The sequence below is a fragment of the Perca flavescens genome, chromosome 19 (genome assembly GCF_004354835.1).
Source record: "Perca flavescens isolate YP-PL-M2 chromosome 19, PFLA_1.0, whole genome shotgun sequence".
NCBI lineage: Eukaryota > Metazoa > Chordata > Actinopteri > Perciformes > Percidae > Perca > Perca flavescens.
The window spans coordinates 1672819-1692632 of NC_041349.1; the positions used below are offsets into that span (position 1 = coordinate 1672819).

At 41.5% G+C, this 19814-nt stretch overlaps 1 protein-coding gene and 1 long non-coding RNA gene across 2 annotated transcripts in view; both read left to right on the plus strand.

Moving 5' to 3' along the window:
* LOC114546103 (zinc finger protein 721-like) overlaps window positions 1-19814 on the plus strand; it is a 1066380-nt gene that overhangs the window by 663522 nt on the left and 383044 nt on the right. The window lies entirely within an intron of this gene.
* LOC114545297 (uncharacterized) lies at window positions 1176-2341 on the plus strand. Its single transcript, XR_003690864.1, has 3 exons — window positions 1176-1263; window positions 1853-1882; window positions 2303-2341. It is a non-coding gene; the product is annotated as an uncharacterized LOC114545297 (long non-coding RNA).

Genomic DNA, 19814 nt, shown 5'->3' on the forward strand with positions numbered 1-19814 from the left:
CTAGTCTCTCCTCCTCAGTCTGACCTAGTCTCTCCTCCTCAGCCTGGCTTGGCCTTCGTGAAACGCACCAAGCCAGGATGCACAGATTAGACTAGGTCAAGCCTCGCTTCATCAGTTATCCTGGATTTATATATTCTGCTTTTGTGAAACAGGCCCCTGGTCAGACTACATGGGGCGTTTGTCAATACCAAGAATGCAAAGTACGGACTTGTGTTCTTGGGGAGAACGTTGTTGCTGGTTGTTCTTGGAAGAATAAACTCACAAGTTCACAAGCACAGAAAACGCTGTTAACAGTTTGAGACGATGTATTCTTCCTGTTATTGCTCAACACCCCCAGCACAGAGGCTACATGCAAGGCTCCAAAATAACAGATATAAAAAACCACAACAATATAACCACTTTGTATTTAAACAATCTCCGGACAAGAAAACCTCATAATGCTACAACTATTGCAATAATATTGAAAAATAAAACTAATTGAGTTTTAATTTTATTGTTTATGGTTTAGCTCAAACACCCTTTACTTATTCAAAAGAGTGGAACGAGATCACTATTATTATTGTGTAAGTTTAAGTCAGTTTAAATAAAAAAAAAAAATAGGTACATGCACTGGTGTGTCCTATGTGTTTCTATTAGTATTATGTGGAATTATCATTTCTATATTATTGTAGTGCACTGTATATGCCCAGGGAGATGGAAATTAGAAATTCAAATTATAAAGGTTGGTGTCTCCCCTTTAGTCTACATAACATGTCATAGCATGTTACCACTTTATGTACAACTGTTCATTTATCATACAGACTGAAACTCATCTTCTAATAAATGAGAAAACAAATAAACCAAAAATATGAACTAAATACAAAATATAATGTAGGCTATAACCTATGGCATAATTTAAACAAGTCTCCCGAAAAGAAATGGGTACACTGTAAACCCTGATTTTGTTTCTAATTAAACTTACAAGTGATCATTACTTATACTTTTATGTTTTGTAAAAGCTTGCTATCATTACTAAACAACATTAGTTGGTTGTACTATTTAGCTGAAAAATTCATTGCACTAATCATGTTTAGCAGAGATAACTCGGTATGTTTACTTTCATAAAAGGGGAGGGGGCTAATTCAAAAACCTGCCTGGTCATGTGACAAGACCAGTGTCTTGTAACGTGCGTTCAAGGGGCTCTGCACCTGGCGGGACGAGCAGCACAGGCATCGGCAGCGGACGGTACCCTGACCTAGAAGCAACCTTACTCCAAGTGGAATGGTTAGTATTTAAAATAACTATTGTAGCCTAGTTATCTTTGCGGGAATTTTGAATACCCAAAAGCTTGCAGATAATTTGTTGACCTAGCTTTTTTCTGTCTAATGTTACTGTTTGAACCTGTGCATAGTGTTAATACATGCTTATTGATAACACTAGCTAGCTACTCAAAAAAGTGTCAGCTGAATGTTAAGGTTAGCTTAGTGTTAACATTCTGAGGACGGCTCACATACCGGCGAGTTTGCTCGACTGTATCCTTTATACAGTATAACATTACATACAGTATGGTCATTTTACGCAATAGAAAAGCGATTCAACCGCTGTCGGGGCAAAGGAGCGTAGCAGGCGCTGTGGAGGTGTTTAAGTTGTGGACACCGTGAGCTGCTTGCAGCGCATTGATCCACTCGACCCGTCCTTGGCCGCTCTCTTTTTCCTTCTCACTCACTCACTCTCACACACACGCGCTTGTTTACATGCCCGTTTTCTCTGTAACACAGGCGTCGTTTCGGTTATATTGCCTTATTGTATTTAACAGTGACATTGTTGAGCTTAGTCGTTGAGCTAAACGTTTTCTTGTTTTCTATTTTTACAGATCCTTGTGGTGTGAGGATGCTGTGGAAGTGTAAGTATTGTGAGTTTGTGTGAGAAAATGGGTTACCTTTTAAAACGTTATCGGTTTAAACACGGAAACTATAGTAGAACTATACCAATGTAGAACCAACAATGTGTGTGCACATTCAACTCCATTAATGCACTTAAGCTACACTTAGCAAAGATTCACCAGAAAACCCAGGGTGCACAACTGCGTGAAACTGCCCAAGTAACCTTTCACTGTCAGTCGTGATTTTTCTGCACCCTGCACAGAAGCAGTCTTTCTCACCTGCGCAGTACACATTTACTCTTGTCCTCTTTAAGGAAAACATTGGTATTTTTTAATTTGGGGCATGATGTTTTTTTTTTATTTAAACAACATTTAGCTTAGCTGCCTTGTATAATTCAGTTGATCTAAGTTCAGTTTGTTTTTGTTCTCTGTATTTTTCAGGTGTTCATGGAATTCAGCAGGATTGTGGGCAAGAACCTCCTCGAGTTATTTCGATCCAAGAGAGGGAATGTTGGACAGTTGTTGACACATATTTCACAACAGACCAATGTAGGTCCATACACATCATGTACTTGGCATTGTTTTTCACAGGTTTTGTAAAAACATCATATCAAAATGCTACTCTATTAGTTGTATAATTCAATCCAAACATTGCTTGGTTTGTTTAAGCTTTCTTATAGATCATTATTTGTTTTTGATTTTAGCTATCTAACTTGTAGTACTGTGTTTAATTCCCAAAAGACTACAGAGCCAACTGCCATCCAGACACAGGTGCTCAGAGGGCTTCCTATCATCCTTGGGGACAAACTCACAAACTTCTTCAAATAAAAGCAGGCTTTGTAAGAAAGCACTTGCTTTCTCATAATTTTCACCTTTATTTATTTTTCACCATGACACTCTTATATTGATTAAAGTTGTTTTTCAAATGAGAAGTATAATGTAATGATTGGGCTCTTCTGTTTTTCTTTATTTAGGAATCTGATGATGAGGATTTTTTTGTGACCTTGACATTGGGATACTTCTCATTGAGCGTGAAGGTGCTGGGCTCACATCTTCCCAGCATCTCAGTCCAGCCTTGTTGAAAATCATCATTGAAGGAGAAGTCGTGATGGACAACATTCAAGATCTGCCAAAAGCATTGGGCATTCTGTTTGGACTCACATATGCACTCCATCTTAACAACCCCAAGACTATGGAGCTCACATTTCAGGTCATCCAACAGGTATTGCTCTTGTTAGACCACACTGACCTAAAGCCGAAGCTACAGACTTTGAAAAATCAGCTCGCAATTTACATTTGAGTGGGGATTTCTTGTCAATTTTGTTTTGTTTATGGAGTTACCACTTTAATCTCAGAGGACATCCATGTTTTTTTCTTGTAAATTTGTAACACATTCAACACCCACAAAAGAACAACACAGACACGGACAACACCCACACACACGGACAACACCTACACGGACAACACACACGGACAACACACACACACACAACACACACGGACAACACCTCCATGGACAACACACAACACACACAGACAATACCCACACACACACAACACACACGGACAACACCTACACAATCAGACAATACCCACACACACACACAACACACACGGACAACACCTACACGGAAAACAGACACGGACAACACACAACACACACGGACAACACCCACACACACACACAGTTAGCCCCGGCAGGCACAAGCTGGCGGCCGCGTCAATTTATGGATCTCCGAAAACTCAGAAAACTTTGGAGCAAATTATCAATTTGGCAAAGATTTTCGCAAGACTGCCTATATTCGAAATCTAAACAGTTCATTTCTCGCGTAAAATGTTCTCAGAAGTGAATTTAGTGATGAATAAGATGGCAAAAATTGTTAAAATTTTCCCATTTTTGGGCTGTCTATGTACTGGAAATCCAACCATCATTGAATGCTGAACTGAATGTTGGGATACAGGTGCTGCGAAGTTCATACAAGTTACCAACCGATGTATCCTCGGTAAATGGGCGTGTCAAGAATACATCCGGGAATTTTAACTGTTCTTGGCGAAATGGGAACTTGTGTATTGGGACAGTACTTTGGTAACACGAGATGACGTTTCACAGGGACACAAGAACACAAGTCAATAGAAGAACACATATTGGGAAACGCCCATGCTCTCTCTTCACTGCCATCCAGACATCACCATGGCCTGATCACCCCCCCGCCACATCTTGTTCTGGGTTTATTTCAGTTACAGAGACACACCTCGCACATTACAAAAGATATGTTTGGTTTGTTCTTTTGTAACTACACTGTAGACAAAACTTAAACTTATTGCACCAACTCTGCTCTGTTTGCATAAAACACATGAGCTTCCTCTTTCTCTCTTCTGCCCACTCTCCACACATCCACACACACACACACACACACACACACACACACACACACACACACACACACACACAAACAAACGCACACACACACACACACACACACACCACACACACAAACACACACACACAAACATGCACTGAGCTCTCTTAAAGGAGCAGCAGTACCATTTTACAACAAATGCCTTATCACGCTGATGTGACCGAGCCCGACCCGAACCCGACCATCATTTCTAAATATGTAAATAATAAACTATATATATATATATTTATATCGGGACACGTCGGGTGTGTGTTTGTGTGTCTGTGTGTGTGTGTCTGTGTGTGTTTGTATGTCTGTCACTATGTTTTTGTGTGAATGCTTTTATGAAGCAACTGTAGGAAGGCATTAGGAAATGTCAACATATGAGGTATCAGCTCACACGGGGCAACAAGAACACCTTAATAAGCTGTTAAAATGTTCAGTGTGTTAACCTTTACTGATCACTTCTTTACATACTGTGGTCAGAAAGCCAGGGTCCACTCCTTATCTCCAGGGACCACTCCTTATCTCCAGGGACCACTCACTACCTCCAGGGGAGACTGGTTATCTCCAGGGGCCACTGGTTATAACATGAATATACTGTATCTGGGGTTTATATCGGACACCACACACACTGTGTACAAAACTTAAACTCATTGCACCAACTCTGCTCTGGTTGCATCAACAACACGTCTGCTTCCTCTTTCTCTATCAAACACACACACAGACACACACACACAACAAATGCCTTATTATTATTCACACTGATGTGACCGAGCCCGACCCAAACTTGGGCTTGGTTCGGGTATCCGTGCCTTAGTATGTGTGTCTCTGTGAGTGTGTGTGTGTGTGTGTGTGTGTGTGTGTGTGTGTGTGTGTGTGCGTTTGTGTGTCTGTGTGTGTGTGTTTGAGAAGTGAAAGTGAAACAGATCACATTCATTCTTCAACAACTGTGTGTCTGTGTGTGTGTGTCTCTGAGTGTGTGTGTGTCTCTCAGTGTGTGTGTCTGTTGTCTTTGTGTGTATGTGTGTGTCTTTGAGTGTGTGTGTGTGTGTGTGTGTGTCTGTCCCTTCAAACATCAACATGTAATTTATTAATAAGTATTTGTGTCTAAATGACATATAAACATATTTTCATATTCTATGTTTCCTGGAAACTCTTCCAACACGCTCGCGTGTGGCGTGAAAAATAGGCCTCGGTCCTATTTCTAGCACGCACGCCTTTTCTGAGACGTGCGTGTCACACAGGCAGCGTGCACGCTCTAACCTGTTACCATGGGAGCCCAAATAAACACGGACACACCATGCAGATGACATACTCACGCCACACAGCCAGTGTGTAGTCGGCCTAAGTCGTGGTCGTTCTAAAGGACGGGCAGACGATGACGTGGTCTGCACTGCAGTGGACTGTAACACGTAGGATGGGGCTGGAAGGGTTTGTTCTTTAATGGCTCCAACTTCCTCCTCCATGCTGTGTAATTACTCATTAAATGTTGTTACTTCCTCCTCCATGCTGTGTAATTACTCATTAAATGTTGTTACTTCCTCCTCCATGCTGTGTAATTACTCATTAAATGTTGTTACTTCCTCCTCCATGCTGTGTAATTACTCATTAAATGTTGTTACTTCCACCTCCATGCTTTGTAATTACTCATTAAATGTTGTTACTTCCTCCTCCATGCTGTGTAATTACTCATTAAATGTTGTTACTTCCTCCACCATGCTGTGTAATGAGTTAAAAGATATAATATGTGGAGTACCACAAGGGTCCGTTTTAGGCCCATTACTTTTTATTTTGTTCATTAATGACCTCTGCGAAGTGTCTAAGGTAGTACAGTTTTTGATGTTTGCCGATGACACCAACATTTTTTATTCTGGAAATAATCTGTCAGAAATTATAGAAACGATAAATTCAGACAAAAATAAATTTTGTTTAAATTGGGAAAAAACTAAATACATGATTTTTGGTAATTGTAAAAAGAATGAAAATGTTAGAATAGCAATTGAAGGAATTGATATTGAAAGAGTTAATGAGATAACATTTTTAGGTGTTATTTTGGACGATAAATTGAATTGGAAAGAACACAGTTTATATTAAGAGTAAAGTTTGTAAAAGCATTGGGGTCTTGTATAAAGTTAAAGATGTTTTAGATTATTCAACGTTGCTTATGTTGTAATTATTCCCTAATACTCCCATATTTTGGATACTGTATAGAAGTTTGGGGTAATACATACCCTACTAACACAAAACCTCTGTTTTTGTTACAGAAAAAAACATTAAGGATTATCAATAAGACAGGCTACAGAGAACACACTAATAGTTTATTTATAAAATCTGGACTTCTAAAATTCAAAGACTTGGTTGATTTGAAGATTTAGATTTTTATGTGGAAAGCTAAGCAAAGAGTTTTGCCTATGGTTTTACAAAATGTATGTACTCCTGTATCAGAGGAAGATGGCCATAGAAGGCAATATCATTTTAAAACTCTTTTCGCACGTACTACACGATAACAGAGGTGTTTGTCCATTTATGGAGTTAAACTGTGGAACATATTGGACTAGGAACTGAAGTGCTGCAATAGTGTTTGTAAATTCAAGAATTTGTATAAGAAAAAAATACAGGAATGTTATAAGAAAAAAGATGACTAATATGCTTAAAATGATGATAATTAAATGTAAAGATAGGTAGTACTGATCATTTTTGGTGTTTGGGGTGAGGATTGGGGTTGATCCACTTATGAAGCAGCTGTTTTTTGTTTTTTTGATGTGCACAAATAAGTGACAGGTACCATAAGATTTTTTCTTCTTCCTGTTCCTTTTTTTCCATTCATGCATGTTATGAATGAATGAATGAATGTAATCACTCATTAAATGTTGTTACTTCCTCCTCCATGCTGTGTAATTACTCATTAAATGTTATTACTTCATCCTCCATGCTGTGTAATCACTCATTAAATGTTGTTACTTTCTCCCGTAGGTGCGTGACATCTCTAACATCCTTAACCCTTGTGTTGTCTTCACCGTCGGCCATGAACTTGTCATTTCCTTTTCATGGATCTTCTTCCAATGATTTTGACGCTTTTTATTAAACGTTGTTGTCCCTCTTTTCAATGCTTTCTTTATTCATAGTAGATAAACCTAATTTAAATGACATTATACCTAATTTTTGAGTTTGAAAAAAAAGCAGAAATTAAGAATTATTTTGACTAACAGAATAGTTAAGACCAGAGCATGTTGAGTGACTCACAGACTGGTTTATGTCAAAGTTTGGTCAGTTTGATGCTGTTTTGAAACCATTTAAACATTTATTTTTCGAATGCTGTGAACTTAAATAAAACAACTAGGATTCATGCATGTACGATATATGTGTTCTATAAAACGTACATGCATGAATCCTAGTTATTTTGGGGCAATTTGGTTGTAAGAAACCCATATTTCTGATATAAAAAACGTTGAAAACGGGTCAAATTTGACTTGAGGACAACTCAAGGGTTAGTCATCTCAGTCTGGTGATGATGGATCCTCCACCTGAGAGTGTCTGTGAACTGCGTCCTGAGATACTCAACGGGATGGTTGAGTTTAGGAAAACATTAACACACGCGGGACCAGATCCCTGGTCTCTATGGTGAAAGTCCCGTGTTGTTTGACCCATCCACCCCCCCTACCAACCTCCTTACTCAGATATTCACCGTATCAACACTACTCGCTACCGGCATTGTTCTGTGATCACGAAATATGCTTCCCATTGAAATACATTGCTTCAAAATTCCTAATCACCACACGAAAAAAACGACATGATGGTGTCCTGTCCAGGATTCAATAGATTCAATAACGTGACCGTATCACAAACTGCCGTGAGACCGGGCTGTGTGTGTGTTTTAAATCGTTTGGGCTGATCTGAGTGAAGACTTTTTTGAAACTTTGTCCCAGGGTGAAAAAATTCAAAAATGCCGCCCTTGTGGCTTCGTTTGGACGACGAAGCATATTGATGATGTCATCGCCACTCACTTCGACCTCTAACCTTCGACCTCTTACCCAGAGACGATGTCTCATAGCAACGACAACAACAACAACAACAACATAAAAAAGCATCGTCCTAATGCCCACAACCCCACGGCACTGTAGCATATAGCTAGCTAGCTTGTGTTTGGTTTCTTCTTCTACTGTCTGTTTGTATACAGCTCGTAAGCTGTGTTTGTGTGTGTGTGTGTGTGTGTGTGTGTGTGTGTGTGTGTGTGTGTGTGTGCGTGTAAAATGGGCAGAAGTGAGTTGGTGCAATAAGTTTAAGTTTTGTACACAGTGTTTGAGGTGAATAAAATTTGATTTTAACTGGGTCGGGGTGAGGGTGTGACACAAATTTCTTACAGTAATGCCTGTGTGTGTGTGTGTCTGTCTTTGTGTGTGTGTGTGTGTGTGTGTGTGTGTGTGTGTGTGTGTGTGTGTGTGTGTGTGTGTGTGTGTGTGTGTGTGTCTGTCTGTGTGTGTGTGTGTGTGTGTGTCTGTGTGTGTCTCTGTGTGTGTGTGTGTGTGTGTGTCTGTGTCTTATATAAGTCGATCAGGACAGTGTGTGTGTGTGTGTGTGTGACCTCCTCCTTGTCCCTCCCTCTCCCTTTCCCTAACGATTATATAAGTCAGATCAGGACAGAAACAGCATTGTAATATATAATAATATTGTCTCTCTCTCTCCAAACTCCCTCAAACATCCTCAACACACCCTCCTTTCTATCTCCCTCTCCCTCTCAAATATAAAAACTCATTTATATTTGAATTTGAATTGCTAAACTTGAATAATTGCATTGAAAAACTGAATCTGAACGATTCGGGATTCGGGACAACTGCTTGGATTTCGGGACTGTCCGGAATTTTTTGGGACGTCTGGTCACCCATTGCGTATATTTGGCGGGAAATTCCACTGCATTTGTCGGCGGCCGGTGGACGGAGAGAAACTAGAGTGGGGCAGCAGAGTCCGTCTGTGGCTGCAGGATCTGGAGCTCAGTGCCCGCTTCCTGGGAGCCAAAACCGACACCACGCAGCTGGAGACCAAGGGTCTCATTTATAAACGTGGCGTACGCACAAAACGGGGCGGGAAACGTGCGTACACCACTTCCCACGCAAAGGTTGTGAATTATAAAAAACAAACTTGACGGGAGAATGTGCGGTCCTCCATGCAAACTCTGACCCATGCTTACGCACATTTTGGAGACAAAATAGGAATTGGCGACACAGATGGTGAGGTGGTGAACTGAAGTAAGACTGCAGAAAGTACATGTGGGAATAACCATTAGGCTACTCTTAATATGTTTAAGTATTAATGCCTCAGGCACATTTCTTCACACCATATCATGAAGATTGTATACTGAGTGATAATTGAGTGATAATTTTTCCATAAACTCCTCCAACTCAAATCTTAATCAGCGCTGTCTCACCATCACATTATCCGCTACGGAGCGCAGGAGGAGGAGATGCCCGACTACATGGAATACAGGATATCATCAAATACCATAGCATTAGATAACTGCAGAACACAGTGTAAATAACTAAATATCTGTCTTTAAAACTATGCATATATCATCGAATGTCAAAGTCTGGAAATACAGCCGTTAAGCTCTCGCGTAATCGTTACGCTCTATGTCCTCGTTATCGGTCCAAACTTTAATACTGTTTATAACAAAACCTGCATGAAGAAAAGTATGTTCGCCTATTACACTTTCTTTCGACCATCTTAGTCTTGAGTTGATAACAGATCTGGTGGGGCTACTCTGTGGGAGTGAGACCTCTCTGGTCTTAACCATCTTAGTCTTGAGTTGATGGTAGATCTGGTGGGGCTACTCTGTGGGAGTGAGACCTCTCTGGTTGATCTGGTCCACCTGGGAGCTGTGAGATAGTGGGGATAAAGCTCCACCTGGTCAGACTACATGCTCTCTCTTCACTGCCATCCAGACATCACCATGGCCTGATCACCCCCCCGCCACATCTTGTTCTGGGTTTATTTCAGTTACAGAGAAACACCTCGCACATTACCAAAGATATGTTTGGTTTGTTCTTTTGTAACTACACTCTGTACACAACTTAAACTTATTGCACCAACTCTGCTCTGTTTGCATAAAACACATCTGTTTCCTCTTTCTCTATCTCTCTTCTGCCCACTTTCCACACACACAAACACACATATACACACACACACACAACCCCCATACACACACACACACACACCCCCCCCCACACACACACACACACACACACACACACACAGACACACAGACACACACACATACACACTAAGAACCCCTGGGTTATTTTTTCAACCCAGTTTCTATATATATATATATACAGTGAGGAAAATAAGTATTTGAACACCCTGCTATTTTGCAAGTTCTCCCACTTAGAAATCATGGAGGGGTCTGAAATTGTCATCGTAGGTGCATGTCCACTGTGAGAGACATAATCTAAAAAAAATAATCCAGAAATCACAATATATGATTTTAACTATTTATTTGTATGATACAGCTGCAAATAAGTATTTGAACACCTGTCTATCAGCTAGAATTCTGAACCTCAAAGACCTGTTAGTCTGCCTTTAAAATGTCCACCTCCACTCCATTTATTATCCTAAATTAGATGCACCTGTTTGAGGTCGTTAGCTGCATAAAGACACCTGTCCACCCCATACAATCAGTAAGAATCCAACTACTAACATGGCCAAGACCAAAGAGCTGTCCAAAGACATTAGAGACAACATTGTACACATCCACAAGGCTGGAAAGGGCTACGGGGAAATTGCCAAGCATGGTGAAAGAAGGTCCACTGTTGGAGCAATCATTAGAAAATGGAAGAAGCTAAACATGACTGTCAATCTCCCTCGGACTGGGGCTCCATGCAAGATCTCACCTCGTGGGGTCTCAATGATCCTAAGAAAGGTTAGAAATCAGCCCAGAACTACATGGGAGGAGCTGGTCAATGACCTGAAAAGAGCTGGGACCACCGTTTCCAAGGTTACTGTTGGTAATACACTAAGACGTCATGGTTTGAAATCATGCATGGCGCGGAAGGTTCCCCTGCTTAAACCAGCACATGTCCAGGCCCGTCTTAAGTTAGCCAATGACCATTTTGATGATCCAGAGGAGTCATGGGAGAAAGTCATGTGGTCAGATGAGACCAAAATAGAACTTTTTGGTCATAATTCCACTAACCGTGTTTGGAGGAAGAAGAATGATGAGTACCATCCCAAGAACACCATCCCTACTGTGAAGCATGGGGGTGGTAGCATCATGCTTTGGGGGTGTTTTTCTGCACATGGGACAGGGCAACTGCACTGTATTAAGGAGAGGATGACCGGGGCCATGTATTGCGAGATTTTGGGGAACAACCTCCTTTCCTCAGTTAGAGCATTGAAGATGGGTCGAGGCTGGGTCTTCCAACATGACAATGACCCGAAGCACACAGCCAGGATAACCAAGGAGTGGCTCTTTAAGAAGCATATCAAGGTTCTGGCGTGGCCTAGCCAGTCTCCAGACCTAAACCCAATAGAGAAGCTCAAACTCTGTGTTTCTCAGCGACAGCCCAGAAACCTGAGTGTTCAGTACAGCCCGATCCGGTTGGGGAGAGTTCTAGCCCGACCAGGCTCCTCTCTTTAACCTGCCTCTCTTAAGTTATGCTACTACAACTCTAGACTGCCGGGAGGCTGTTCCTCCCTAAGATATACTGAGCTGCTCTCTCATCTCTACTTGTTACTTTTGTATGCATCCTGTCCAAGAAATGCTTGCTTGTTACTAATCTAGCTCTGGGGAGTTTACTCCCGGAGTCCTTATATTTCTTCTTCGCAGAGCTATGCTCTGCGATTCTCGGCATTTCCCGCCGCTTCCTGCTGCGTCCTGCTGCACCCGCCGCACCCCCGTGCTCTGCCGGGCCACGTTACATCCCGCAACGCCCTGCTGTGATGTTCCTATGCACAGAGTAGTCAGGATCCGTATAGGAGACTGCACTACTCAGTATGACACGATGTGCCCTGCTATGACATGAACTTCCACGATAACCTTCAAGTCACTGTGACTTCTAATGTGACTGTTATCACCACTGTTCATCACGCCCCAACCGCCCCGTCAGACACCGCCTACCAAGAGTCTGGGTCTGCCGAGGTTTCTTCCTAAAGGGAGTTTTTCTTGCCACTGTCGCAATAGCCACTGCTAATGCTTGCTCTTGAGGGAATTACTGTAATTGTTGGGGTTTTGGAATTTATAGAGTGTGGTCTAGACCTACTCTGTCTGTAAAGTGTCTCGAGATAACTTTTGTTATGATTTGATACTATAAATAAAATTGAATTGAATTGAATTGAATCTAGAGAAGATCTGTGTGGAGGAGTGAAAATCCCTCCTGCAATGTGTGCAAACCTGGTGAAAAACTACAGGAAACATTTGACCTCTGTACTTGCAAACAAAGGCTACTGTACCAAATATTAACATTGATTTTCTCAGGTGTTCAAATACTTATTTGCAGCTGTATCATACAAATTAATAGTTAAAAAATCATACATTGTGATTTCTGGATTTTTTTTTTTTGATTATGTCTCTCACAGTGGAAATGCACCTATGATGACAATTTCAGACCCCTCCATGATTTCTAAGTGGGAGAACTTGCAAAATAGCAGGGTGTTCAAATACTTATTTTCCTCACTGTATATATATATATATATATATATATATATATATATATATATATATATATATATATGTCAATCGATTAAAAAAAAAAAAAATTAACTAATTAATTGCACAGTTTGCTGTAATTTATTACGAGTAATCGCTTTTTTTTAAATTGAGACTGAAGCTTATAATAATGGATATTTAAATGCTAAATCATTAACTTTGCAAATATGAAGAAAAAAACAAACAAGGAAAGGTTCTGCTAAGTTCAGAATGTTTAATATCTTTCAGAACAAAAGCAGCAACAATTTGGCTTATTTAGTCCTGCTGAAGGCTGCTGGAAACGGCTAGAAACTGTCTGACTTGAGAGCAGATTTTTGTCACCGTCCCCGGCTGCTGTCGCCTGCTCTCGTCTACTTTACAGGCGAGGAGCAGTTCATCTCCAACGAGCCGAGAGTTCAGTTCATCTCCAACGAGCCGAGAGTTCAGTCGCCGGCAGGGCAGTCGGGACTCACCCGGAAATGGCAAGCAGGATGAGGTGACTAGAGTCTCTCAAAATCTGACGAAAATCTTCTAAACTGACCTTTGTTGATCTGAAATGAAGACAGATTCAGCAACTGCACGGCCTATTTCTCGCTTAAAATGTTTTCAGAAACACGTTTCAGTGAACTATTTTATTCTGTATGTATTCTGAACGGCCGCCATGACAGTCTGGCTTTGGATTTCCGGAGAAAACAAACCCATGTGACACGTTCGTCCAATCAGCTGTTTTCATTACTTGGGCAACAATACAGAGTAGCGCCGCCTGCTGTTATGGAGGCATATTACGTTTCTCAGCCGCCACATGAAGTAAACAAACACAGCTGCGTTAATTTCGTTAATTTTTTTTAACGAGTTAAATATAAAAAATTAACGCAAAAATTAACGCGTTCATTTTGACAGAAAAGGCTCTGGGCAACAAACTGGTTGCACGCTGGAATGCAGTCGCATCAGAGCTATAAGGCCGGCTACACACTGGCTGTGTGGCGTGATCGTGGCGTTTCTGTTGCGTGGCGGCTGGATGGCATTTTCTATGTCCAAACTTTTGGCCTGTAATGTATACAGTACAGGCCAAAAGTTTGGACACACCTTCTCATTCAATGCGTTTCCTTCCGTTTCCTTCCTTCCTTCAACCCTTTACACATGAGGTATATTGTCATCTTATTGTATCTGCATATTCTATATGATTTGTATTTAAGCTTTGGGTAAGAAAGAAACTCAGATGAACGTTAGCCTACTTTCAGAAGACACCTCTCTGGAAAACATCTGGAAAGTCTTATCAATGGGGCCCCCACGATGTTGAAAAGAAGGCCAGTTGGCTTGAAGCCATTGGTCAGTTATCGATCCCACCCTAAGTTATGAAGAATATATACCATGTTCAAACAAAGAAAATCAGAGGACCACTGGAGAATTGGGAAAACAGGTCCTCTCCGGGCTCTTGAGAGCTTGTAAATTGATGCTGATTTCTTCGATGTAAATAAACCTTTATAATCAAGAAACGGTGTCGGCGGATTCCTCTCCACACAGCAACGCAGCATCGCTACAAAATACACCACACACACCAGAAACGTGTCGGATGCGGTGCTACTGCTCAAACATCAACATGTCATTTATTAAATGTATTTGTGTCTAAATGACATACAAACATCTTTTCGTATTCTATGTTGTCTGGAAACTCTTCCAACACACTGCCGTTTGGCGTGAAAAATAGGCGTCGGTCCTATTTCTAGCACGCACACGATTTCTGAGACGTGCGTTTCACGCAGGCAGCGTGCACGCTCTAACCTGTTAGGATGGGAGCCCAAATAAAAACGGACACGCTCATGCCACGCAGCCAGTGTCTAGTCAGCCTAAGCCGACTACACATCTCTGATGTCCTTAACCCTTGTGTTGTCTTCACTGTCGGCCATGAACTTGTCATTTTGTTTTCATGGAACTTTTTCCGTGAAAGTTTTTTTTAAACGTTTTTGTCCCTCTTTTCAATGCTTTTTTTATTCATGGTAAATACACTTAAATTAAATTACATCATACCTAATTTTTGAGTTTGAAAAAAAAGTTATAAAATTATATATTATTTTGACTAATAGAATAGTTAAGATCAGAGCATGTTGAGTGAATCACAGACTGATTCATGTCAAAGTTTGGTCAGTTTGATGCTGTTTTGAAACCATTTAAAAAATGTTTTTCAAATGCTGTGGATGTAAATAAAACAACTTGGATTCATGCATGTACCTTGTATGGGTTCCATACATCGTACCTGCATGAATCCTAGTTATTTTGGGGCAATTTGTAAGAAACCCATATTTCTGATATAAAAACGGCTAAAATTTGGCCAGAGGACGAGTCAAGGGTTAATCATCTCAGTCTGGTTATGATGGAGCCTCCACTTGAGAGTGTCTGTGAACTGCGTCCTGAGATACCCTGTATGCTCTTTTAGGGGCCATCCACACAGAAATGCTATTTGGTGCAAACGCACATGTTATGCATCGTTTTGGCCGATCTGCTTGAAGACTTTTTTGAAACCTGGTCCCAGGGTGAAAAACTTCGAAAATAGTGCCCTCGCGGCTTCGTTTGGACGGCAATGCTGCATACTTGCACATAGCACTCAGTGTGACTGAGTGTTCCATTGCTAGTCATTTTAGCCTATTACTCTACATAGCTTTCATGCCAGTGCCATTTGTTGTCAAATTTGCCTTCTTGCAGTGGTAATCTTGGACAGAGAGAGAGACACTTGTAGCGTTTACATTTGTGTTGACCCGGCTGGGCAACTTTAATTTTTTGTTAAGGCCCACCACCCCCTCAACAGACGCCTATTGGCGTCCCACTTGGCTTGTCTGGATGTGCCATATGAAAGTCTGTCACCAACTGCGGATTCAGGATGAATCTCCTGGGGATTCAAGTCATTTCCTCAGGTCCATAACCCTTCCAATCCACCAGATATTGCAGCCCCCTACCACACCTCTGGACGTCTAAAAGCTGGTGGACCTTGAAGGCCGGAAGAACTACATTGACCAAGTACAGACTCTGTGAGCACAATCTGGCCATCGAGATAGGCCACTACAAGCAATCATGGCTCCCCAACTTCTTCGCTGACAGAACCCCCAGTTGTGTCAGTGTCTTCAGCTGCTGTGAAAGTCTGCCATCAGAGTGCTGACTGAGAGAGCTTTTTTAACACTGCCACACACAGAAAAATAATGGTTCTGGTTAGCAACTTTTTTTCTGTGTGCAGCTGCTTCTGACTGGCAGAACTACAGCTCAGACCAGCCCTCTGCTCTGACGTCATACTGACATTTCTAGCTTTGGATTTAAAGGTGTGAGGAAGTGATGAACACAGACAGCAGCAGCGTCTGTCAGTATCTGCAGACGGAGGAGGAGGAGGAGGAGGAGGAGGTCGTCTCTGACCTCATCTGGACAGGACTTTAACAGGTGAGCAGCCTGACAGGTAACATTACACACCTTTGATGAAGAAACTCTGCTGTCACGCCTTATATTTGGGGGATTCATAATATACTTCAACAGTGGTGTTTACTGTTTATAGATCTAAATATTCACTAAATAATTTACTAGTTATTCTGTGATTTGTGACTTTTTGGCTAAAGTGAGCCTTTAAAAACTGGCTTCCTGCTTCTTACAGTGCAGACGCTTTGCTGCTTGCTCCTGCCTCTGCTTGCATACTTCTGCTGATAATCTTGCTTTCCCTCTGAGAGAAACTATGAGCAACGGCTCTGGATACTTACAAATCACTGGACTATACTGGACTATACATTTTTTATTTTTATTTTAATTTTTTTTATATATATATATATATATATATATATATATATATATATATATATATATATAGGCATAGTAGGCTATTGCCATTTTTCAAAATTTTTCTGCGTGAGCGTGGCCTACAAATAGCTCAAGCCTGTCAAAGTGATTGTAGCTAAAGCTAATTAGCAGCCAGATGCCTTCCTTCTCCATGGAGGACTACTACAAACTCCTTCAGAAGATTGCAGTTCTGAAAAAAAAAATTTACCGGTTAGAAGTAAACGTGGACGTGAACAGATCTTGTGGAAATGACACCACTTTACCACTGAACCAAAACAATGGACAAAAGCATGCTAACACACGGCTAACTAGCACAAGCAAGAACACAAACAAACAGGAGAGCTGTGGAATGGATAATAAATCAACAAGTGGCAGTCCTCCCTGGAACTCTTTTGGTGCAAAGCCTAAGAGTAAATCATTTTCCTGGGAAATGGGAGGACGACTAACAGGCAGGACACAGCGCCCTGAGATTTGTGATACGACCGGCTGGCCTGGATTACCATCCAGGCAGAGCGCCTCTTCAACCCCTGTGCTTAGTAGGACACAGCCGTGGACAGCTGCAAAAGGGAAAAACCGCAACAAAATGCCTCCCCAACAACTGAGTGTGCAGGTGGAGAACAGATTTGCTCCTCTGCTGCAGGACCCTGGACATGACCTGGATTGCATCTCACCGTCACACAGCAGGGTAAGGACTGAGAGCAATTCTAAAATTAAAAAACTACAGAGAAAGCTAACGACTGGGCCCCAAACTCTGATTGTGGGTGACTCTGACAAGATATCAAAAGCAGTAAAAACACCAAAATACTCTGTTATCCCAAAGACATGGTGTCTGACTTGGCCCAAAGAATCACAGATATCGTAGCAGCACACCCAACTTCTAAGAACATTATACTGCATATAGGGTGAAATGATGTTGTAAAGCAAGAGTCTGAAGTGCTTAAACGTGAGTTTATGGATCTGCTGAACACAGTTAGCTCCATAGATGCAAAAGTGTTTATCAGTGGGCCTATACCGCCAGTCACAATAGGAGTTGAGAGATTCAGCAGACTGCTGGCACTGAACACATGGCTTTCAACTGCATGTACCGACCATTCTCTGCAGTTCATTGACAATTTTAACATTTTCTGGGACCGCAGACATCTTTGTAAAGCAGACAGACACTTACTTAACAAGTCAGGAGTAAAGCTGTTCACCTCTAGCCTACTTTACTCTCTGCACCACCCATCTGCTCCCTTGGCCAAGGGCACGAGACAAGATACATCAACACAAACAAAACAAGAGGAAGACACAACAAAGTGCGGCAGTGATCCACTACAGCCCCCACCTGAGCAAGGATTTGACCATGGGAGACTACAGAGCGGAGACAAGAAATCTCAACTCTCCTGTTCACCTATCCAACACTCCTCAAACCCCCTTACCAACCCCGACGAGAACTCATCGCCCTCCCCATTCCATAGGAGACCAAAGAGCGGAGATGAGAAATCTCAATCCCCATTCTCACCCGTCCAACACTACTCAAACTCCTTTAACAACCACGACACCTTTGAGGACGTCTTTAAGGATGAGTCGCTCTCCCCTCTTTCCCCCATCCCCATGTTGGAGTTCACTGACCAGATGAAGCAGCTGGTGAATGCTGGAACCAAGTATGCCCCCCTTCCTTCTCCCATCGTTCGCCCCCGGCCAAAAGTAAAATGCCAGGCACCTCTGCCCCCTCAAGAGCGGCAGCTAACTCATTTTCCCCAAACTGATAAGGATGCTTGTTTGCAAAATGCAGCAACCGTTAACTGATATGGACCGGGTCCAGGCTGCATGCCTAGTAACACTCATGACTCTTTCCAAGACAAGCCTGGGCCCTGCGTATCAGATTCTTCCACAATTTATGTTGTGATACATAATAGAAAAAGAATAACGAATAAGCACTTAACGGCAAACTTTGCAAACTTAGCATCCATTCCTCGTCAGCCACAGTCAGTCACAAAAAATTAAAACACACTAACACTAGCCCTACTAAACGTCAGGTCCTTGGTAGGAAAATCATTTTTAATCAATGATTTTATTATTAAGCACAATCTTGATTTTATGTTTTTAACTGAAACCTGGTTGGACCATAATAACAGTGCTGCTGTTCTCATTGAGTCAACCCTCCCTAACTTCAGTTGTATGAGTGAGAATAGAGTGAATAAGAAAGGAGGTGGAGTCGCCATTTTGTTTAATGACTCATTCCAATGTACGCAATTATCTTATGGAAATTTTACTTCTTTTGAATATGTGGCTCTTCAGCTAAGATCCTCCCCTCAAGTTATACTTATAAATATCTAACGGCCACCTAAATACAGTGCAAACTTCTTTGACAATTTTAATGAACTGCTGTCTATAATCTGTATTAACTTTGACTGTGTAATTATTGCTGGTGATTTTAACATTCATGTTGACAACCCCCAGGACCGAGGGACCAAAGAACTGTGTTGTGTTTTTGAGAGCTATGGACTGACTCAGCATGTGACACAGCCCACGCACAATAAGGGGCACACTCCGGACTTGATTATCTCCAAGGGTATAAACATTTCCAAGGTTGTGGTGACTGATGTTGCTCTCTCTGATCATTCCTGTGTTTTCTTTAACGGCACTATCTCGGTGCCCAAAAGTGTTCAAACAAAGTTAATCAGAAAACGGTTTATCACTGAAAACACCAGTGAATCTTTCATTCAGCTTTTCTCCTTTACACCCACCCTCACTGGGGCCTCAGTCACTGAGCTTGTAGATAATTTCAACTGTAAAATTATGAATGTTATTGATGCTATTGCTCCCACTAAGGTCAAAGCTGTCTCTGGTAAGAAAAGATCTCCATGGAGAAATTTTATAGTGGTGAGAACAGAAAAAAGAGTGTCAAAAAGCTGAACGTAGTTGGCGAAAATCTAATCTCCAGGTCCACTATAACATCTATAAAGAGAGACTTCGCATTTATAATCTGGAACTAAGGAATGCAAGGCGGTCCTTTTTCTCTGACATTATTGCCAGAAACAATAATAATTCACGTGCTTTGTTTGCTACTGTCGATAGATTA